Source organism: Ascaphus truei, chromosome 2 (assembly GCF_040206685.1).
Source record: "Ascaphus truei isolate aAscTru1 chromosome 2, aAscTru1.hap1, whole genome shotgun sequence".
In the NCBI taxonomy this organism is placed as follows: Eukaryota; Metazoa; Chordata; class Amphibia; order Anura; family Ascaphidae; genus Ascaphus; species Ascaphus truei.
The window spans coordinates 307,915,909-307,940,551 of record NC_134484.1 but is presented as its reverse complement, the minus strand read 5'-3'; the positions used below and the strand labels follow the sequence as shown (position 1 = coordinate 307,940,551).

Here is a 24,643-nt window from a genome sequence, read left to right as displayed (position 1 = left end):
CACAGAGCAGCATGAGAAACTGAAGGCTACCCTGAGCATCACGAAAGCATCGCTAAAGGCCAAGCTTAGAACCCAGGTGACTCGGCACAAAAGGGAGCACAAGAAGGTCCAGAAACTGAAACAAGTAACTGTGGCCCAAGCAAAGAAGTTCATAGTGCTTCACAATGCAATAAAAATGTGGAAGCAAGCTCAGAGAATGCAAAACATGCAGATAAATTCCCTGAGAAGAGACTTGCAAGACGCACTCAAAAACAGGGATCTCTCACGGATGAGATGAAAGTTCTACAAGGACAAGTATTGACCATGACTAAGCGTCAGTATCCCACAGCCACAAAAACCCATGAATACAAGGGTACAGTGAGAGCTGGGAATACCGCTCGTCTGAAAGACAAGGTTGCAACATTTGAACCACCTAAACAAGCACTAGCAAAACCTTCAGCCACCCAACAGGCAATAAAAGAAGGTACACGTGCTGAATCAAAATCAGAAGAATCCTTAGCTGATGAAGCTGAAAAGATGGGATATTCTCTGGAAGTGGGTGTGGAATTACAACTTAATCCCAAAGAGGCTGAACTAGCAACCCCATTGAGTGGGAAAAAGGCAGAGAGACAGCTTCAAGAGCAGAAAACTGAAAGGACTGTTTTTAAATGCTCTGCAACTGCTGCCATACAGTCTGCCTATAATAAGACGAGCACCCGACACGAGGGAAATCTCATGACCGCGCACATTGCAAAAAGACTATACTTAGAAAAAGTCCTCCTCGAGCGACTGAGGAGTGCTGATCTCAAGCATCTTCAGGAGGAGACATGAATAAACTGGAGAATGGGATCCAATCCCAGCGGGACTGAGGATTCTCTTCCTCCATCCACTCTCATTCAAGTCACAGAGATTTCTAGAATGAGAGTGGAAGGATGGGCTTTGTCCGTGGCAAGCCCAAGCTTCCCACAAACAGGGGAGGTATGTAACAGGGGAGTTATCCCTGTTCAGGTAATATGCCTCTAATCCAGCAGTGTGGTGGTTAACTGCTGGTAGTCAATTAACAAACACCACCGGCCTGATTAGATTGCTTAGAAAAGCCTGTCTTTTGAGACAGGAAGGAAGATTGTCTCTTACTCTCACAACTTGTGAGACTGACATGGGGACAGGCGTCTTGAGTCTACCAGAAGAGGCTGCTTGCAAGACACAGGGGAAACTTCTAAACCTGAACGCTGACAAACCCTGAAGAAAAGGTAGCAACCAGGAACAGAGAAGATTTTCCCTCCAAACCACAAAAAACAGATAAGACTTTCATTTATAAGACATTTTATATCTGCTGATTTCATGATATATGTTTGGGGCTGGGAGACATGCTTATCTAAAGGGAGTTGTGGACTGCATAGTATTTCACTAGAAATACTCCCAAGTGAATAGAAGCTTTGTTTACCCCTTGTTTGGATGATTTCCTGATATTAAGGAAACAGGCGCAATAAAAGCCTTATTTAATTTCACCATAACCAGTCTCCCTTGCATACCTCTGTGAGCGTCCGCCTACACAGGCCTAGCTAAGAAAGCCCTTCTAAAACTGCTATTGTACAGTACTGTAACAAAACAAGTCAACTTGAAGTTCAAAGCTTATCAACAACACAACAACAGAGCCCTCCAACAGAGCCATTAACGTAAATGTACTGTTGTGTGATTATCATGTGCTGGGCAGAAGACATGATGGATAATCCTTAATGCAGGAAAAAAGTATTTTTCTACAGCATTTTATTGCATTATTAACAGAAATGATTGATTAAACAATAAAAATATAATAATTTTTATAAAGCATTTTTTGTCTTTATAAGTATATATTTTTCATAAACTAATGTGAAGTGCAATGCTTTGTTTGTTGAACTGTTCAATAGAATTTCAGATCTGCAAAGGGGGTTTAAAAAATACATTTTATTTTTTAATGCATACTACTACTGTACTACAAAAATAAAATACAGTAGCTCTTGTCGTTCTCTTCGTTATGGCATTGCGAGATGGGGAGAGAGGGGGCTGCAGCTCTAAAAATACAGTATTTCAAAAGATTTTTTAAATACATTTTTTTGGGGCAAACACGAATTTCTATACAGTAACTACTGAGAGAGGTGGGAGAGGGGGGGTTTGTGTAAGATACAGGCTGGTTTGTACATGAACACCGTACTATTATCTTACACACACCCCCACCCTTCCTTGCTTGCGGCAGTTCTGAAAATGAAAAGAAACAATAAATGCAGACACGGTTATATTTAGGGCCATACTTACCTGTATCATACTTACCTGTGCCTTATTACTTTCCCGAGGCCTGGCCATTACGTTGTATAACAATAGGCAACACAGTCGCAATATGATCAATATATTTATTACATCTGGCTACGATGAGTACAGGCATACCCCGCATTAACGTACACAATGGGACCGGAGCATGTATGTAAAGCGAAAATGTACTTAAAGTGAAGCACTACCTTTTCTCCACTTATCGATGCATGTACTGTGCTGCAATCGTTATATACGTGCATAACTGATGTAAATAATGCATTTGTAACAGGCTCTATAGTCTCCCCGCTTGCGCACAGCTTCGGTACAGATAGGGAGCCGGTATTGCTGTTCAGGACGTGATGACAGGCGCATGCGTGAGCTGCTGTTTGCCTATTGGGCGATATGTACTTACTCGCGAGTGTACTTAAAGTGAGTGTACTTAAAGCGGGGTATGCCTGTATATTGTTCCAGAAATTCAGTATCCCCTTTTCCAATTCTTCTTTTTGGACAGTTTCCACACTTTTCTGATATAATCCATCAACTCATGCCATACCATTTCGATGGGATTAAAATCTGGTGATCTGTAATACAGTAGGAGGGGATAAAAAAGGTGAATTACGTAAGGAGATATACAGTAAACTATGTAAAACAATGAGAAAAGGTTACCCAACTTACTCCGCTGGCGTCTTAACCCAGTTGATACCGCTGACAAGAATGTGAGCCGTCGACGCTGTGTGTTTCGGATCATTGTCCTGGAAGAACCAGTGACCAGATGGGAAATCATACTTTATGTATTCAACAACATGTGTAATTATGTGATCCATTACCTGCTCCACAACCCATTCTCTACGCTGCTGCTCTCTTGTCAACCCCCGGCTCATCTGCTCCACAATCCATCTTTGAGGATGCTCTGCTCCTGGCAACCCCTGGTCGCCTTCTCCACCACCCACCTACGCAGATGTCTACAGTACGGACCAGAAGGTTGATCTTATTTTGGAGACCATGTTGAGTATGGATATGCGCATGGAGAAAATGGAAAGCAACATGGAGAAGATGGCAAGTAACATGGAGAAGATGGCAAGGAAGATGGAGAAGATGGAAAGGAAGATTGTGGGGATGTATTCTCGAGTTCCTGTCCCTGTACGTCTGACGCAGGAGCAGGAGGGTGGCCAATATGACGTGACCTTCACGCTTCCCTCACCACCAAGCATCCAACGCTCACCCCATCCATCAGAATACGTGTACGGGTATGCCTTTGAGGACGAGGTGACAACCCCGGTAAGGCCACAACAGGAGGAAAGCATCCTCCCACACCGCCTACACTCGCCCAATGCCAGAAGTACCCCAGCACCACCCAGGCTTCCAGCGATGCCGGACATCATCTTGACCGACCTGACCCAGCAAGACAGGGAGAAATACAAGACTGGATCTGTTGGTGTAGGCCAGAAATTTGCCCTGGCAATATTTAAACACCATGTCAGTTTTGAGATGTACAGCGGTTGGACTCACAGTGTAAATTATGAAGGAAGTAAAAGAAAGAGGGCTCTGCCAGCAAATTTAAGAAAGACCATTTTGAATTAATTGGAGCGTTATGTCTGTGTTACCCATACCCTTATGAGAGCTGTGAGAGACACTATAAATGGCCTGTTGAGGTATACAAGGGCTTGTGCTTGGAGTGGCATCCCTCTTGCTAACGACTTTTCCCAAACTCTACAGTAGTGCAAAAGTTTTTCATCCCAAAAAAAAATTAAATTACAGTAGCATTGTTTAATTGTTTAATGTGTTTAATCATTTTTAGTTTGTTTTTTATAGTGTCGAAATATTGATATTGTTTAATCATTTTTTTGTCAATCAGGCACAGGTAAGTATGTTACTGTATAGAAATTCGTTTGTGCAAAAAAAATGGGTTTTAATTTTTTTTAAATACTTACTGTATATTGTCTAACCATTTTTTTTTGTCAATCAGGCACAGGTAAGTATGTTACTGTATAGAAATTATTTTGTGCAAAAAACAAAAAAAATTAATAAAATGTAACGGTTAGACACCCACCCAATCTCACATTGGCCCCTGTGGTCTACTAGCCCCATTACATGGATGTGTATTGTGTGGTGCACCTGCTGGCTTACAGGACTCCTGAGTCTCCCGTTGGGTTGGTATGGGGATATCAGCATGACAGGCATCTGAGGTAGTGTGATCTGAGTCTTACTCACATACGATGCAGCGCCTCCACCTCATCAGGATCTCTGTGGCTGCAGGGGGGTGCAGAATCTGACGAGGACCTCCTCTGTGGTACCTCCTTCTGCAGAATGACTCCACACTCACACAGAAGGGTTGCGGTGAACAAGGGCCTCTTTATTAGCATCATCCTGGACAGACTGCCCCTCATAGCGACTCATTTTCTAGCCACTCATTTTGGTGAAGTGCATCCCTCTCGGAAAGTTCCTTCTCTCTCTCAATAGAGTTGGATCACCTCTCCCCTAAGGGAGATCACTATCTGTGTCAGGTCCCTGATCACAGTGTGGAAACACTTGGTACTTAGATCTGACAGCCTTGAACTGCTGCAGACTGAACACTTGCACTTAAACTCAGACTGTTCACTCAGTCATAACTGAACCAGTAACTTTAGGCAGTGCTGTGTCTTATATAGACTCAGAAAACCGCCACACCTCTGGTGTCACTAACAGTGGACACAGAGCATGTTACCACTCCCCTTGTGTACATATGACACCTCACCAGGGTATGAGAGCAAACCTCCAGGATTGTTGCTGGCAAACCTACATACTTACCAGGTTTACTGCCAGCATGAGAAGGAGCTGTATACCATTTTTATACATGGCTACAAGATGGTTTTTTTAATAATAATAATAATAATAATAATAATAATAGCATGTTCTTGTATAGCGCTGCTAGTTGTACGCAGCGCTTTACAGAGACATTTTGCAGGCACAGGTCCCTGCCCCGTGGAGCTTACAATCTATGTTTTTGGTGCCTGGGGCACAGGGAGATAAAGTGACTTGCCCAAGGTCACAAGGAGCCGACACTGGGAATTGAACCAGGCTCCCCTGCAACAATCTCAGTGTCAATCGATGTCTTTACTCACTGAGCCACTCCTTTTTAATGTGTTGTTTTTAATCAAACTAACCATGTCTGTTTATTTACAGTATACAGGATTTTCAGCAACTGCAGGGCAAAAAAGGAAAGGGGGGGGGGGTGTAAGATCCCAATACTGTGTTTACTTTAAGTACAAACAAGACTGTATCTTACACAAACCCCCCTCTTCCACCCTCTCTCAGTGTTCCAGTGCAGTACATTTTTAGAAATCCTGTTGGGGGGGAAAAAAATGTTTTTTTTTACAAATCTTTTGAAATGTTGTTATTGTTTAATCGTTTTTACCAGTAATTACTGGTAATTTACCAGTAATTACCAGTACCTGTTTCTTTCTACCGTATTTTCAGAGCTGCAGCCCCCTCTCTCCCCCTCAACTCGCAATGAAATAACGAAGAGAAAGACCACAGCAACTGGGTTTTTTTGACCGAGCCCCTATTGCAGACCTGAAATTCTTATGAACAGTTCAACAAAGCATCACACTTCACATACAGTACCAGTACAGTACAGTACAATACAGAAAGAAAGGGCACTTCTCTTAACGGTTATTAAAAAATATGTCCAAATGAGACATACAGTACAGTACCAGTACCATTAAAAGAAAACAGTATTTACTGTTGCACAAGTAGAAAGCGTTCAATAATAAGTAATACATACAGTATGGAATAAAAGATATACATTTTTATTTTTGGTGTTTATAGGAAAAGTTGTGCAATGAAACGTACTGTAAAACAGTAGTGGTGATGACAGTACTGTACAATGTAAAATAATTTAATATAAAAACAGCAGCATACTACAGTACTGTACAGTATAAGGTTTTCTATAAAGCTCACAATTGTTCTATAGATAGATAAAAATGGCACTGTCACTAAATGTTTGCCCACTTGGCAAACAATGCGAAAGCAACTTTTAAAATAAGCGATATTAGAGGTCCATCCAAATCCCTTCTTTTTTCTTTTTTGCGCTGGATGTCAAAGTTTCGTTTCTGGGGAAAAACAAAAAAATATGCTATTATTATTGGGGTATTGCGCATGCGTAAAGTCACTTCATTAGGAATTAAAGCAGCCGTTTAACCGTTGTGGACGATGAGAACAAACGTCTGATTGGCTCTGACTCTTGAGCCCCACCCTCTCCCTACATATGTAAGCTAGCTGCAGCAGCGTCACGTACTTCAGCAGCCAATCAAATCATTCTTCAAAGTGCACTCAACAGAGAAACATCCCCTCACCTCAACTCGCATACAGTAAAGTACTGTATTGTATTGATGCACATAAGTACCGTAGTACTAGCGGCTAAAAACGTAAGACTGTCATGTACAGTACATTATACTGTAGTTAAGTGTAATACAGTGTACTGCACCGACACACTTTATTCGAGCAAATACCCAGTATGTACCTGGCAGATACCTGGAATGCGCCGCTCCTCACCTCTGACAAGCCCCGTTGCGTTTGCCTTCCCAGCCTGGGTTCATGCCTGGCTGATGGGCGGCTGATCTGTTAAATGATAATGATTAGGATTTAATAGGCTGCAATGCTTCGCGTGTCTACCAGATGGCATAAATTCATGAATTGTAATACAGTATATATATATATACTGTGCAGTATTGCAGCCAGCGGGAATAAAATGCTTCAATCCCTGCCTGGAAAATACCTCAATTCACTCGGGCAGAAAACAGTCACAAACCTCAATACACCCGGGTATACCCGAATTCGTGGGACTAGCCGAGCTCGAATAAAGTGTGTCGCCAGTGTAGTACATTACTGTATACAGTACTTTCTTTATAAGCCTTATAAGCTTTGCCAAACGGGTGGTGATGACTCACTGTGACTCCTCATGTCTGCATTATAGTTGACAGGTGTCAGCTGGCCTGCTACACTTGTAGTTGACAGCTGATGATGCTGGAAAACATTTTGGTACTGGTACATGCAAGCTTGTTCGTACGCGAAATCATGCTCAGGCTGGAAATTTTCCAGGTATTCTGGCTGGGACAGGTACCAAGGATTGCCGTTCACAAGGTTATCACTGACGGTCGGACCGGACACCGGTGCCAGTGGTGCTGTTGCTGGCACATTGCTGGATTGGGATTGACAAATCTTGTATGGGTTAACCCCCACTTTTCTTCTTTGGAGATTGCCATGATCAAACATACTGTACTGTGAAATTCTGGCATGACACCCCAATACCCGCATACCTCTCCGGCAGGAGGGGCAATACGAAAAAAACAATGATCGCTACTTAAGGTTCTTCTTATCGCACGCTTCCACCCATGAATGTCAGGTGAAAACTTGTAAAAATCGTAGTTCGATATAAAATATTCATATATTTCAGATACAGTCTCCATCTTTTCTGCTGCAGCATTAATCACTGAATATATTAAAAACGCATAACTACAGTCAGGTTTTTTATACGTCTTTGGTGTAGCCATAATATCCATTCAGTAATTGCGCGGGGAAAGAATGTTAAAAAAAAGGCACACATTGAGTATTTTAATGCTTTTTATTAAGAACGCCTAATTTGATAACGTCTTCGAAAAAACATGGTCAATTCACAATGGGCCACTATAAATTTGTACACCAGTATCTATTTTAAACACCTGCATCCTTACAAAGTAGCGAAGCAATGTACTGGTACACATTCTAATTCAATCCAATTCATTCATTTTTTCATTTCTGCCACCTGGCGGATACGCAAAGAATAGCAGCCAAATTATAACTCATTTACTCAGCACATGGCGGATATGAGAAGAATTGCATCCAAAGAAACAATAAACTATTAAATTAAACAGATCTACCGCGTCCGGTTGCCCGGTGCCGGATTGCACGAACGTGGCATGACTAGTGATAAAATGAAAAAATGCCGAATGGAATATAGCGGTCAACACGAAAACTGATTCGTGATGTATTCGAATAAAGGCTGCTGCATCAGTATGCTAAAATTTGTTTCTATGGAGCTGCACTATTCCCAAGGATTCAGTTGTTTATTATTTTTATCACTTCTTTAGCACTGTTTATATTAATTCTTACTTTACTCACCACATAAGTGATATTTGAGCTTGATTTTGTCTGTTTACAATTTTGGAAGCCTCATATCCATAAGGACATGAGCAAAGTAAAAATGGTTTGGAGACGTGTAATTAAGATGTGCTTATTGCACAGAATCTCTTATTAAATATGGTCCATAATGGGATCAACAAAAGTTTTTTAAATTACGTCAAGAAAGTCGGGATACTGTAGAAATGTATGTTGTACAATGACCATTTTGAAACTGGTCAGTAACTGTATTTAATTGCCATTGTGGTTTTAATGTTTCAAATTGTAATTGTTTTATATGTTTATTTTGCCATAATTTACTGAAGTATTGTATCAGACGTTATTGCCCTCAGTGGCATGTGTTTGTGGGGCATACCCAATGCACCAACAGAAGAAGTGACTATTGTCTTGAATCAGCTGCATGTCAAAAGGGGGTGGCGTTAGCACACTATTTCACCCGCGGGAGCGCCCCGGGGTCCAGAGATTCTTCTGGATTTACTGCACCGACACACTTTATTCGAGCAAATACCCAGTATGTACCTGGCAGATACCTGGAATGCGCCGCTCCTCACCTCTGACAAGCCCCGTTGCGTTTGCCTTCCCAGCCTGGGTTCATGCCTGGCTGATGGGCGGCTGATCTGTTAAATGATAATGATTAGGAATTAATAGGCTGCAATGCTTCACGTGTCTACCAGATGGCATAAATTCATGAATTGTAATGCAGTATATATATATATACTGTGCAGTATTGCAGCCAGCGGGAATAAAATGCTTCAATCCTTGCTGGAAAATAACCCAATGCACTCGGGCAGAAAACAGTCACAAACCTCAATACACCCGGGTATACCCGAATTCGTGGGACTAGCCGAGCTCGAATAAAGTGTGTCGCCAGTGTAGTTGCAGCTGTTCTTTCTGGACTTTTCAACATGACCACTGTGAACATCCAGCAGGAAGTCTCAATGTCATTCACCCAAATTACATTGCAACTTTCTATTGTTTAGCATAACCTGCAAGATTGGGTAGACAGTTAGATTTCACTAAAGCGAGAAAAATAACTGGCAACAAAACTGGTACCTGAGGAACTGGGGATTCCCAGAAGCCAAACATAGCATTGTTCAGCTCTGGAGAATCCCAGGTTTGAATTCTGTAAAAAAATCAATAAGCTGCTGCTTTAAATCATTTATCATTTATAATGTACAGAGAATAATACAAGACCTGTGTTTATACAGTATCACATCTCCTATATGAAACACTTTAGGTTATATTAAAACCTAATATTCCATTGGCTAATGTCTCCAATCTTACAAATGTGCTAACAAGCTGTTCATTAGGATCTTTCCACATTAGTTCCTACTTATTTAATATGATATTGTGAGGAATCCGTTCCTGGGTTTGGTGGGAGCTCACTCTTGCAGAGCTGGTGTGCTCTCAAACAAACCTCCCCTTACTATTGCAAGTACTTTCACCTGCATTTGCAATCATGCTGCTCTGTCTCTCTACTCTGGCATTGGAAGAATTCCCACACACCCCTGTCTTGGGATTGGCTATCTGCCTTTCTTATACTGGCCTCTTTCTGAGCATAATCCAAGTTTACTTGGATATAACAGTGTTGGCCAAACACTTCTGTCTTGGCCTTGTCCCTGGGACCTGCTGCAGAGGTCTGAATCCTGTGCTGAAGCACTGGAGCCCCAGTGCTACTCGTGCCGTGTTCCTGAGACATGCTGCAGAGGTCTGCTTCCTGTGCTGAAGCACGGGATCCCCAGTGTTGCTCTATCCTGTTCCTGAGACCTCCTGCATTCACCCCTGGCAGTGGTCTGCTTCCTGGTACCTGTGCTGAAGCGCTGGATCCCCATCGCCAGCCTTGCCTGTCCCCTGAGGCCTGCTGCCTTCTCTTCTTGCAGAGGGATGGTTCCTGGGGCCTGCTGTATATATCCATTGCAGAGGTTGTGTCCTGGTTCCTGTGCTGGAATGCTGGTTTCCCAGCGCTAACCTTCTGCTTCCTGTTTCCTGAGGTCTGCTGCATTCCTGCCTGGCAGAGGCCTTCATTATGGGCCGCTTCCGCTCCTGGCGTAGAGGCCATTCCTGCAGTACGGCTGCTACACTGAAGCTCGGCGTACCTGATTCCTTGTTGCCGAATTTCTGCCTGGATATCGATTAACCTGAAATCTCCAACCCTGACCCTGGCTTGTCTAAAGATTACTCTACATTCCCCAACCCTGACCCTGCTACGAATGACTACAAACTGCTCAATCCAGAACCGGCTTTGTGGTCTAAGGTTGGTGTATTCACATCCCCACCTCAGTTCCGCGATCCGGTCCCGGTTTGTGGCGAGCATGTCCGTTACAGATATTATGACTTCTGTAACAGGGGACTTATCCCTGTTCACAAATGTGCCTCTAATCCAGCAGTGTGGTGGTTAACTGCTGGTAGGCAATTAACTAACACCACCTACCTGATTGCTTAGAAAAGCCTGTCTTGTGAGACAGGAAGTGATTCCTTAGCACACACCTGAGCTGAACTTGGAGACACTTGTCTTGAGCCCTGCCAGGAGAAACAGCAGAGCTGCTTTCAAGACACAGGGGAAACTTCTAAACCTGAATGCTGACACACCCTGAGGAAAAGGGAGCTGAACCAGGGACAGAGAAGATTTTCCCTCCAAACCACAAGAAACAGATACGACTTTCATTTATGAGACTTTCTATATCTGCTTATTTCATGCTATATATTTGGGGCTGGTAAAGAGCCTAGCTAACCAACCCAGTCAGAGAGGGCTGAGCTATATGTGTAGATAGTCTCCAAAGCAGAGATAGGTTTTCTTTGTTGGCTCACTATTTCGCTTATGTTGATTTTTGCTGTTTTAAGCTACAGGCACAATAAAGCCTTGTTATAATTTCACCTTACAAACAGTCTCCATTGTGTACCTCTGCACATGTCCTCCTACAACTTCCCTTGAAGGTAATACATTATTTCACTCTATCTAATGACATTTCTCACATAATAATTAGATAAAAACACACACAAATGCACACAAATTCAGTCATAAATATGAGCAATGCAGCCCAATGTAAACTGACCACAATATTTTATTGTGCCTGTGTGAAAAGGCTGTATTTAGTATTATAGGTAAAGCAGTAAAATTCAGGGCATTATTGAAATCCCTGCTCGCTGATAGGTTAAAATTCCGGGCATTATCCAATCAGTAATGCCGGGAATTTAAGCAGCAGAATGTGTAGTTTTCAATGTGTTTATTTCCAGCCAGTCAGCTTTCAGAACAGCTGAGATAGGACAGGGGATTCGTCTGATTAAAGTAACAGCTCTGAGACAGGGTAGGGGATTGGTCAGAACGTATCAGCCACGGGTTGACTCCTCCCCCTCCCGAGCTGACTGAGATTTTCTGAGCAGATTCAGTTGAATTGGGGGGGGATGGTGTCTGCAAATAAGTAAGTGGCTGTCTGCAGTTTCTTTGTGGCTGCAGTTTGTGTGTGAGTGTGCTGTGCTATATCTGTGTAGAGGTGCTGTGTGTGTATAGAGCTCCAGTGTGTGTGTGTCAGTGTCAGCAGCAGTGTTTATGGGTGTAGCATGTGTGTGTAGCAGCAGTTTGTGTGTGTGTAGAGGTGCTGTGTTGTGTACAGAGGTGCAGTGTTGTGTGTATGTGTGGTGTGTGTGTGTGTAGAGGTGCTGTGTTGTGTGTAGAGGTGGGGGGGAGTGCAATGTTTAGTAAGTGGCCGCATTTTTTATTGTGGCTACAGTATTCTTCTTTGGGAAGCCAGTGGCAGTGGTGATAAAAATCCACCTGACAGATACACCTCATCAGAGACACAGGGGTTATATTGTTTGATTTTGGTACTGGAAACTCAGGACTCATTTGTTCAAGGCTGAGCTCACTCAAATGAAGAAACAAATGTGCAGTCTGCAGCTACAAAGGTACAGTAGTTGTCACTTTAGTGTGGTGCAGCAGTGTCATTGCATAGCAATATAGAAATTGGAGTAGGAGCCAAGGTCAAAACAAACTAGGATGGGCCTGCACCAAACCCTCACCACATTGCCACCATCAGATATTGGTAAGACTAGACATTGGGCACATGATAGAGGGGTCACAGTAAGAAGCCCTTCCAAAAATGGGAATGGCAGCCAATAGCCACCACAATATACTGTTTCTATGTACTCTTCCCCCAGATTCCATGGAGACACTCCACATACAGACATAAGTGTTGCAGAGCTAAACATGCCCATGGTATAGTAGAAGAGGCTTCAACTCTCTTAGGCTTCCCATGTTCACCCAAACAATATTAGTGAGCCTGCAGGTACAAAAAAATAGCGCGTTCAAAACCCTGCCGATAATTTCTATCGGACTTTACTGCATGAGTAAAGAGAGATCCTCCTATCAATCTAAAATAAAATGTAAACTTTGTGCAATTCAACAAGACATAATAAAATAAATTAAAACCTATCCTGAGCACGAACTCACACCTATAGTTTACCAACCTGTAAAGAGTGCTAAATACAGTGTAGTTGAATTTAGTCTGCCTTTGTATCTCATAGGTGCGAAATTAGTGCAAAATTACATCTTTCAGTATTGGGTCCTTAATAATTCCAATCTTTCTTCCCCCTAAAGTCTCAGAGGGTTTCAGCTATTGTTATCAATAAGCTATAGTTTTACATTCTAATTATGCAATGTTAATTTCTTCTATCAAAAGAACATAAATCAGTTATTAATTAATAGACTCTAATGGATGTAATTGACATTCCCTCTCTACCTACAAACCTTGAAATTGCAATAAAAATGTCTTAAACCCTTGTGTACCGTGAATCACATTAAATAAAACAAACAGGGTGAATTGAAGCCACACATATATAATGAGCAACCAAAACAATAGTGACACAAAAAATCAATGAGAGAGAATGTGAGAAGAGAAAAGAATAATCCTCCAATTGAAATATTGTGACCTAATATTAGGCACTGTATATATATATATATATATATATATATATATATATATATATATATATATATATATATATATATATATATATATAATCAAAAAAATAAATAGATGATACCGTTCTGTGGCTAACTAAATGCTTTTATTTGTGCGAGCTTTCGAGATACACTGATCTCTTCTTCCGGCGATGTTACAATGAATGAAGCAAAAGGTAAACTTAAAAACAGTGTCTCTTGGAATGTTATCTGTGCTGTTCCTTCCCCTGGTGTGGATGTGTTTTATGGCTAGAGGTGTCAAAAGGTTACTGTGAAAGCAAGTTAAGAAAGAGTGTGTATGTGTATCAGTGTGAATAAAAATGAATGGAGAGACCACAGTGTATACAGTGCTTTACACAAGGTGTGTGTGGAGTGGGACTGGATATAAATGGTGTGGGTGGGTGTGGAAATGTGAGAGTTAGTAGCACAACTAAAAGTGTGTGTGGATACTTAGTGGTCCCTATTGGTGTATAGGGATGGAAAAACAAGGAGTATTAGTATGTGTGAGAGACAGCTGTGTGTGCAAACATATAGCACAGTATGTACAGACATGGCCTTTAGCGCTTATGGGACGAGCGTTCACTACTGTCAGTAATGACTCATAAAATTTCGATCTCTGTTTAGGCCACTGCTAAGTGTCCCGAACAGTTGCATAAATTTGTATTCATGCAACCGTCTCTCTTTCGGGGTTTTAAGATTACCTTTGAGTATGGCAACCCTCAGATCGTTCATCTGATGGCCAGAGGCAGAGAAATGTTCGCCAACAGGACTGAGATTTGCATAGCTGGGGGCGAATTTTGTTCCCATGGCGGTGCCACATTTCTGAATATAAAAGACGTTATCAAATAAAAAGAAATTCTTTTCCAATATAAAAGTTATACTGTCCAAAAGAAATTTTGCCTGTAATTCATGTAAATCTTGATCTTTATCGAAAAAATATTTTATAGCTTCGCAACCCAAATTATGTGCAATAGAAGTGTATAGTGAAGACACATCTATGGTAGCCAGAATGTAATCTTCTTTCCAAATGAAAGTATCTAAAGATTTTAAAATGTCGGTAGTATCCTTTAGATAGGATTTTAGTGTTTTTACATATCCTTGTAGAAAATTGTCAATATAAGCCGACAAATTTGAAGTGAGGGAATTAATGCCTGAGATTATCGGCCTACCCGGGGGGTTCTTCAGACATTTGTGTATTTTAGGTAATATGTAGAATATCGGTATTTGAGGTGTTCTATTGTACAGGAATTTATATTCCTGTTCCGTCAAAATACCGATATCTCTCCCCTTGTCTAGATGGTTTTGTAATTCTAAACTGAATGTTTTAGTGGGATTTTTCTTTAATACTTCATAGGGTATAGATATCGGGAGAGATATACATGTTAAAAGTTTCATTAGTCATGCATTTCATTAACTGTGAAGAAACATGATGTTAAAAATCTTATCAAGTCACTTTTATTATAGTTAATGCTATATGTCCAACTTATGGGAATCATATACATAATGCAATCATTTCAAATGAATGTAGTAAACATAATTCAAAATATTGTTAAACAGTTACATATAATGATATAGTTAGTATGAGTATGATTGTGATTAATGTTATGAATAACGACATGTAACATCACTAATAGTTAACTGATGAAGTTACATTCACTAGAAGCAGAAATAAGCGTCACTGATTAAATCAGCATTAGTGTTTGCAACCATAGTAACATTCATTTAAACTGTGAGACACGTCTAAAATCAGCAAACTCTCTTTGTGTAGCCAGGTACATTCATTGATTGTGAGTCCATGTCAGAGTGATATTTCTGCAAAGTGAGGGTGAAGGAAAACGGCGCTAACTCTATTAGTGTGCACTGGTGTTTATACAGTGGGTTAATAATAAAATCAAATACTTATACAACTTTGTGACGTGATTCAATAACGTGTGAAACAATAAATAAGTTCAAACCCCCTGCTCAAAACCCAGCTGGTGGGGACTGGTTTCACTAGTCCCACAATTCTTCACTCTCCAACTGCAATCCAGGGGGAGCATAAAGGGAAATAGAACAAAAAAACAAAAAAACAATCTAAGTGCAGACAGTTTTTTGAAGGGGTGTATACATTTGTGTTGTCTCGGCTCTTATGTGTTGCCTACTTACAAGATGTACACTGGCGAAACACTTTATTCGAGCTCGGCTAGTCCCACGAATTCAGGTATACCCGGGTGTATTGAGGTTTGTGACTGTTTTCTGCCCGAGTGCATTGAGTTATTTTCCGGCAGGGATTGAAGCATTTTATTCCCGTTGGCTGCAATACTGCACAGTACATATATATATATACTGCATTACAATTCATGAATTTATGCCATCTGGTAGACACGCGAAGCATTGCAGCCTATTAAATCCTAATCATTATCATTTAACAGATCAGCCGCCCATCAGCCAGGCATGAACCCAGGCTGGGAAGGCAAATGCAACGGGGCTTGTCAGAGGTGAGGAGCGGCGCATTCCAGGTATCTGCCAGGTACATACCGGGTATTTGCTCGAATAAAGTGTGTCGGTGCAGTAAGTCAAAAACGAGCGGTTTTGACACACAATGGTCTCTGCTAGGAAGATTTCTTAACCAGGTGTAGGGATCTCCAACTCTCAGCTCAGCAACAGTGTATATGTAAAAGAAATAGTACCATAGTGCAGACCAGTAACAATAAAAAACTCGACTTTATAGGGTAAAAATAAACACTTACAATAAAAACAATTGGTTAAGGCATGTATCACATTGATAGTGATTGAGGAGAGAAAATGGTTAGCTCCAGGCTCACCCGCCTCCTCCGGTGTGACTGTGTATGGACCACCGCTCTTTGTGACCTTTCACCTCCGCTGGTGTTCGCTGTCTCGCTGGTCTCGTCCCATCAGAAATGCCCTCTTAAGTGGGCTAATCGGCTACCTTAGCTGGGTGCATGCAGGTGCTGCAGAGGACTCAGACTCCAGCTCTCTCACCGATCGATGGTCCCGCCTTGCTTCCTCCGATACGTCACTTCTGCTTGGTCTATTGCGTCACTTCCGGTCGCGGCTGTAAGGGTGTCAGCTCCCAGATCTCTCCTCTCTTCTCACAGGGTGGCTAGCACTCTACGCGTTTCGCCAGGTGTGTGGCTTCCTCAGGAGTGTCCTGAGGAAGCCACACACCTGGCGAAACGCGTAGAGTGCTAGCCACCCTGTGAGAAGAGAGGAGAGATCTGGGAGCTGACACCCTTACAGCCGCGACCGGAAGTGACGCAATAGACCAAGCGGAAGTGACGTATCGGAGGAAGCAAGGCGGGACCATCGATCGGTGAGAGAGCTGGAGTCTGAGTCCTCTGCAGCACCTGCATGCACCCAGCTAAGGTAGCCGATTAGCCCACTTAAGAGGGCATTTCTGATGGGACGAGACCAGCGAGACAGCGAACACCAGCGGAGGTGAAAGGTCACAAAGAGCGGTGGTCCATACACAGTCACACCGGAGGAGGCGGGTGAGCCTGGAGCTAACCATTTTCTCTCCTCAATCACTATCAATGTGATACATGCCTTAACCAATTGTTTTTATTGTAAGTGTTTATTTTTACCCTATAAAGTCGAGTTTTTTATTGTTACGGGTCTGCACTATGGTACTATTTCTTTTACATATACACTGTTGCTGAGCTGAGAGTTGGAGATCCCCACACCTGGTTAAGAAATCTTCCTAGCAGAGACCATTGTGTGTCAAAACCGCTCGTTTTTGACTTACATCTTGTAAGTAGGCAACACATAAGAGCCGAGACAACACAAATGTATACACCCCTTCAAAAAACTGTCTGCACTTAGATTGTTTTTTTGTTTTTTTGTTCTATTTCCCTTTATGCTCCCCCTGGATTGCAGTTGGAGAGTGATATTTCTGAAATACAAAAGACATACTTTTGACAATTTGCATCGCTATGTTTATGTTATTCTGAATATTTTTTATTATGCTGTTAATCAGTGTAGATGTTAACGCATAAGGTACACATATGCTTCCATTGGAAGTTGTGTTATGCTGCGGTCACAGTGACTTGCATATCGCGCGCATCGGTGTGCATTGTGCGCGGTAACACCTGCCCCCCAGTCACCCATGTCCGACTACATGCGTCGCCGCACATTTAACAGCCCCGCTGTACTGCAAGGTTATACACACTGGTAAAATTAAAGCAGCGGTCCCAGTAATGTTTGCATGCACGGCGCGGCCAGCGCTGTGCATGTAAGCACCGCCCCTCAATGGTGCTGGGCACAGTATGGCCTGTCACACTGAGGCTGAGTCCTCATTCTTCACTGTGGCACGCGCTTCCGGCAGGGGGCGGCGCGTGCAAAGCGCTACACCGCGATCTGCGGTCTGGGGGGAGAAGGAAGATTTGCGACGGGAGGGGGCGTGGCTGTGGGTTTGTGGGGGTGTGGCCATGACATCCCGTGGCTGGTTCACCCTTATTGGCTGAACCGCCGGCGGGGGCGTGGCCACACCCCCGTCGCAGATGTCAAGTTCAAATTCTCCTGCCTCCCTGAAAACCTGTCGCACATCGCTGGGGAAAGGTGCGTGACAAGGTAGGGATTGGGACTGGCCGGACTGGGGAGGGGGCTTGATAGCACAGCGCACGCCGAGCCGTGCGCTGTGGCGGTGACTGGGACCGCAGCCTGAAGGTGCAGCCGTGCCGTGATGCAGGGTTTTGTACTACTCTATCAACATTTTATCAAAGCCTGCAACGGAGGCGTGGCCCCGCCCCCACCGTCGTTTCATACAATGATGGCGAACCAGCCGCGTCATGTCATGGCCATGCCCCCGGACATGCACGATCACGCCCCCTCCCGTCGCAAGATCACTATCTCCCTCACAGACTGCAGTTCGCGGTTAGCGCTGTACACGCGCACCCCCCCGCGAGCAGCGCGTGTCACAGACATTACTGGCACCGCTGCCTTATTATGTGTTGAACTTGCGACATAGCTGTGGCCACGCCCCCGGCGGTGGTTCCACCAATGAAGGCGAAACAGGCGCATGAGGTCATGGACACGCCCCCGCTAACATCCGAACACACCCCCTCCCGTCACAAGCTCGCCCTCTCTCCTGTGACCTAAGATCACGGTTAGCGCTGTGAACGCGCAGACCTCCGCGCGTCTGACACTGATGTGTGTTAGCAAATAACAATGTCTAAGTACAAACGTTTAACAATAATGGTGTTGTGAGCGTTTAGGAGTATGCTTACATTATACGTGTGCACACGCAACTGAGATTGCGTCCGCACATCATTTTTTCTCATACATGTAGGTCGTCATAGTTATGAGTCCGCATTGTCACATGATCACGTAGCCACGTCACAGATGGACGCGACTATCACATTAGCCAATGTGTAATTGTAAACACGTCATTCAACATGATCGTGTGTGGATATACATGTGTAATGTTTGCAAGAATGGGATAACTGTTATGTAACTGAACGTTACATGTGTGTCATTGTCACTTAATGTATTTTTGTCACAACAGTCATAATGTATATGTACCCATGTTACAATATGTGTGAGTTTAGACTAAATGTTTGGCTTTAGCGTCTGTTTTTGTGATGCTGCACATGATGCAGTGTTATTGTCAAGTAGTAATAGTTTTGTCATAGTGTAAGGATAACAATGTTTACCTTTTAATTTGTAGTTAGAAACAAGATTGTGGGAATATGCAGCTGCTGCCGCCACTGTGTCCACCGCCGCCGCCGCTGCTATGATGATACGGATTGCCAATCGTTGAATCAATCCTGGGATGCTGAGCCACATACATCTCTGTGACACCGTCATATGGTAGTTTCCCGTTTGTTTGCCAGGACACGGACTGAGGCAGGTACGCAGGTTCTCTGTTTTCCCATACACACATGTTTGGACCATGTACATTAGGCAACATACCATTGTAGTTACCTCCACATTACATGTGAGATTGTGGTACGCACTGTTGTTGGTTTGGGTAGGAGACAGCACTCTGTGGGCGTTGGTTGTAATGGGGATTACGTAAGAAGAAGCTGTTTAGCAGAAGATATGTTCCATGTTCTAAAGTAATCTTCATAGAATCCACAACTTTCCAGCAACAGTAGATTTCACCAGGGCGGGGGTAGACTCGTTCAAAACATTGATTCCTTGTTAAGTTGTAACGGACTGATAATTTCCATTGCTTCGGATAATTTTTTTGTTTAGAGTCATTATATTTGTCTTGTATAAAAGCATAAATTTGTCGTAAAGTAGATTTCTAATCTTGCTGTAATTCTATTACTTCAAAAATCAAAAATGTTAATGGTCGTCTCACAATTGAAGCCATGTCTTTTCCCTTGTAAATTCCAGTTAGGCCTCGTTCAGGGTGCCAGAGACAAGACTCGGAGGGAGGGCGGGAGGGAGAGAGGGCGGCAGTTTGCTGGGTGATGTGTGTTCATCCCCAGCAGACTGTTTCAGGAGTTGAGGAGGGGGCGGGGAGGGGGCGGTGCTACACACGGCAGCTTAGGGATCCAAGCTGCAGTCACGAAATCATTCTCAAGAATGATTTCATTGGCTGCCGAGGTCCCAGTGACGCTGCTGCAGCTTCAAAAAACGATTTTTTCGTTTCTTGAAACTGTAGCCAGCTTCAACTCCTGGCTTCGGAGACAGGGCAGCTGCTACCCTGACAACCAGTATTCAATTTGAATACTTTGTGTCCCACGGCAGCACGCACGGCAGCACGCCCTCCCTCCGAAGCCAGCACCCTGAACGAGGCCTTAATAATGACAATTTCTAAGCTTCTCTTGCAAATACACAATTGGATACTTTTTATCAATGTGACGTGATTTTCAAGGTTACAAAACAAAAGCCACTTTTTCCAGCTTCAAAACTCCCACAAACAGGTGTTTATAAATACAAGCATGATCAAATAGTTCCGTTAGACATCTTTATTTAATTTTTAAAGGTTAGTAATGCTATGTTTACCCAATTAATGTTCACCAAAAGTGTGTTTACTTTAGCTTTTTCAAAAAAATGAGTGGGAACTAAGATCACTGTGTCCTTCTAACCATTATAACACACATATGCCAGGACAGATACATACGACATTTTGTGTCACACATATAGTAGGTCAAAACACACAAATGTATATTTTTTCACACACGTGTGTGATTGTGTATATATGTATATATATATATATGTACATACGTGTGTGTACATATCTACATACACACACACACACACACACACACACACACGTGTGTGTGGGTATATATACATATATACATATATACATATATATACACATATATACACATATATATATAGACATACATACATACATACATACACATACATACATACATACGTGGGTGTATATATATATCTATATGTACACACACACATTTATAATACATGTCATTCAATCAACACATTTCTAAAAGCTACACTCTGAAACATAAATTCAAATGTAGTAAGTATGATAATGACATTAATACATAAAGTGTGGATGTTGCATATTAGGCCTACTATTAAAGAATGTATATATTAATGTTCAAAGGCAAAAAAAATGATGGTAATCATTTCATCTAACGTGAACTGTATGTACTTGTGAACATTGTGTACTAGCATTTTTAATGAGTAATTATGTATGTAACATAATTATATAATAATCATGTAGCCAGCATGAATTTGAAATGTTGGGCACTACAGTAGTCTATGTGCAAATGAGTGTTGGCTAACATTTGTATGTACATTTATATATTATACCCTTTACACAAGTAGAATATGTCATTAAATACGTGTCATAATGCTTCTACATGTATGAATGGAAAAAATAGGCAATTGAGCTACATACATATTCACAACACACTTAAAACAAACATCAAGACAACATGAAAGTATTTTGTTGAATAACAACACAAAACTATATAGATTTTAAAAAGTATTTTTATTTTGTATTTTTATTTTGTGAACGAGTAACTGGCCTGTTTGATGGCTCACTTTCATTTGTTTGTGGCTTAACACCTCTTTTAGTTGTTGTTTTTTCTTCGGGGTATTGACTGCTGCACTTTGTGTCTGAACAATTGCTGCACCACTCTGGCCATGGGTAGACACTGTAAAAATTGAAGGCTGGTTATAGACAAGTCCACTTTGGGCCTGAGTAGACCCTGGAAGAATTAGAGGCTGGTTATAGACATGTGTACCTTGTGCCTGGGTAGACACTGGAACAATTAGAGGATGGTTAAAGAAAAGTCCACTTTGGGCCTGGGTAGACACTGTGAGAATTTGAGGATGGTTATAGACATGTGTACCTTGTGCCTGGGTAGACACTGGAACAATTGGAGGATGGTTATAGACAAGTCCACTTTGGGCCTGGGTAGACACTGGAAGAATTTGAGGCTGGTTATAGACATCTGTACCTTGTGTCTGGGTAAACACTGGAACAATTGGAGGATAGTTATACACAGGTGCACGTTGGGCCTGGGTAAAGACAGGTGCACTTTGGGCCTGGGTAGACACTGGAAGAATTTGAGGATGGTTATAGACATTTGTACCTTGTGCCTGGGTAGACACTGGAACAATTGGAGGATGGTTATAGACAGGTGCACTTTGGGCCTGGGTAAAGAAAGGTGCACTTTGGGCCTGGGTAGACACTGGAAGCATTTGAGGATGGTTATAGACATGTGTACCTTGTGCCTGGGTAGACACTGGAACAATTGGAGGATGGTTAAAGAAAAATCCACTTTAGGCCTGGGTAGACACTGGAACAATTGGAGGATGGTTATAGACAGGTGCACTTTGGGCCTGGGTAAAGACAGGTGCACTTTGGGCCTGGGTACAGACAGGTGCATTTTGGGCCTGGGTAAAGACAGGTGCACTTTGGGCCTGGGTACAGACAGGTGCACACTGGGCCTGGGTAAAGACAGGTGCACTTTGGGCCTGGGTACAGACAGGTGCACTTTGGGCCTGTGTAAAGACAGGTGCACTTTGGGCCTGGGTAAAGACAGGTGCACTTTGGGCCTGGGTAAAGACAGGTGCACTTTGGGCCTGGGTAAAGACAAGTGCACTTTGGGCCTGGGTAGACAGTGTAAGATTTTTAGCCTGGTTATAGACATGTGTACCTTTTGCCTGGGTATAGGCTTGAAGACTTTGTGGCTGCTTCAAGACAGGTGTACCTTGTGCCTGGGTAGACACTGGAACAATTGGAGGATGGTTAAAGAAAATTCCACTTTGGGCCTGGGTAGACACTGGAACAATTGGAGGATGGTTATAGACAGGTGCACTTTGGGCCTGGGTAAAGACAGGTGCACTTTGGGCCTGGGTAAAGACAGGTGCACTTTGAGCTTGAGTAAAGACAGGTGCACTTTGGGCCTGGGTAAAGACAGGTGCACTTTGTGCCTGGGTAGACAGTGTAAGATTTGTAGCCTGGTTATAGACATGTGTACCTTGTGCCTGGGTATAGTGTTGACCATTATTGGACAATGTCTTACAGCCAAGGGAAGTTTGTTCTGTTTCAGTATTTGACAATTTCCTTTTTTTTTTTACCTTTTAGGTGCCTCTTGAAGATTATCATCTGTACTAGATGTCTGCATTGGTTCAACCCTCGTTGGTGATTCAAGATTAAAGCTTTTTACTTCGGATATCTCATCACTCGATACATTTAACACCTCAGTTTCTGGTGACAAAATGCCAGCATAGAAAGAGCCTTCATTGTTGCCGCTAAACTGCCCTTCATTTCCTGTAGAGTCTGGTTGAAGATTATTCAGTAGTAGAGTGTTCACAAGTGTTTTTAATGTGTTATTCATGATATGCAATTCTTCTAGGATTTTTAGGATGATCTGTTTCATTTGCCGCATTTCTGATGCCATAGATTGGTGTACTCCCATTAGTTCCTGATGGTGGGTATTTTGGATTAATATCATCCTTGATTCGGACGCATCAATTGCTGCCAAACTATCTTTTTGATTACTGGCATGTTGGATTCGACGTGCTTCGGTTAATACTGGACTGTGATGTTCAGGAGATTCAATTTCTATGTATTAAAGATAAAAACTGCAATTAACATTTGACATTGTTAACATGTTTTAATGTCAGCATGTTTGTAAAAACTATGAGATGTTATATAATAAAAATTATTCTAAACAAAAACCTTGGTCAAATAGCTTTTTCTGTGGCATCATTCAGCAACAGTTAAACGTGATTGAGTGAATGGTGACATGTGTCTTGATGAAAATTATTATGCACATAACCATTATCATAAATAGTTATTCTGACACCCCCTGCAACATAAATAATCAACATATTTAGAAAAGGGATTGCATAAAAAAACAAATGTCTACATTGTACTGACATCTTTCCTTTGCTACATTATGCTGCTGGATGTGCTAGCAGTGACATCACCAAGTCAGAAAGCACAAACACAGGCTGTCCTGCATCATTTCACAACCAACTGGGGTGCCATGGATTATCAAAATGTGTGTGTTTATTTTCATGTGTGTGTACATTTTAAAAGGATCAACAGTGCAAGTGACAACATTGAGAGTACAGAAGCACAAAGTTTTGGAGACTGTTTAACCACCATTTTGACAAAACATGATTAACATCCCACACAGACACAGACACACACAGACACACACCTAATAGTGTAGTTGAAGTTCAATACACCCATGCTTCTTCACAGTTGATAATAACAAACATAAGATACGACAAGATGGGTTGCTTGTGTCTGCGTGCAGAAAGAAGACCAGTGCAAGCATAGTTAAGCACAAACTACCTGCATTTTCAGTGCAGCGCCCTACACTATTGTGCCCACTGTCGTTTCATGGCATAAATAATGTTTACATACACACTTTAGGCAAACATGGTTAACATGTAATATTATAACCTAATGAATGGTGGTGATAGGCCATATTTTGAAGCACATGAAAGATACACTATATTTAAATAAATGTTACTATACCAAGTGTACTCCATTTTTGCCAAACACAACAATTTTGTGTGTATGTAATGTTGAACATAAAATACGAACATTAGTGTAGTAAATATATGCATGTCCTCAAATATTAAAGAATATTTGTATTTGAGATGTTAACATTCTTAGTGACCTTACATAGTAGCAAAGTTTATAATTTTCACAGCCTAATTTTTGTGCCATTACTTCACAAACCATGTTATCTGTTTGTGACATTTATGAGTGCAACATCATTTGTCAAGTTGCTATTAATAAGTATGGCCATATCACCAACATGTGCATGTGATCTATGTTCATCCATTTGTTTGTTGTTACGTTAAAAT

The 24,643-nt window shown here is 42.1% G+C and overlaps 1 long non-coding RNA gene across 1 annotated transcript; it reads left to right on the top strand.

Moving 5' to 3' along the window:
* Window positions 1-11,788: 11,788 nt before the first annotated feature.
* On the top strand, window positions 11,789-23,459 carry LOC142488674 (uncharacterized). Its single transcript, XR_012799572.1, has 3 exons — window positions 11,789-11,840; window positions 19,044-19,226; window positions 22,902-23,459. It is a non-coding gene; the product is annotated as an uncharacterized LOC142488674 (long non-coding RNA).
* Window positions 23,460-24,643: the final 1,184 nt, after the last annotated feature.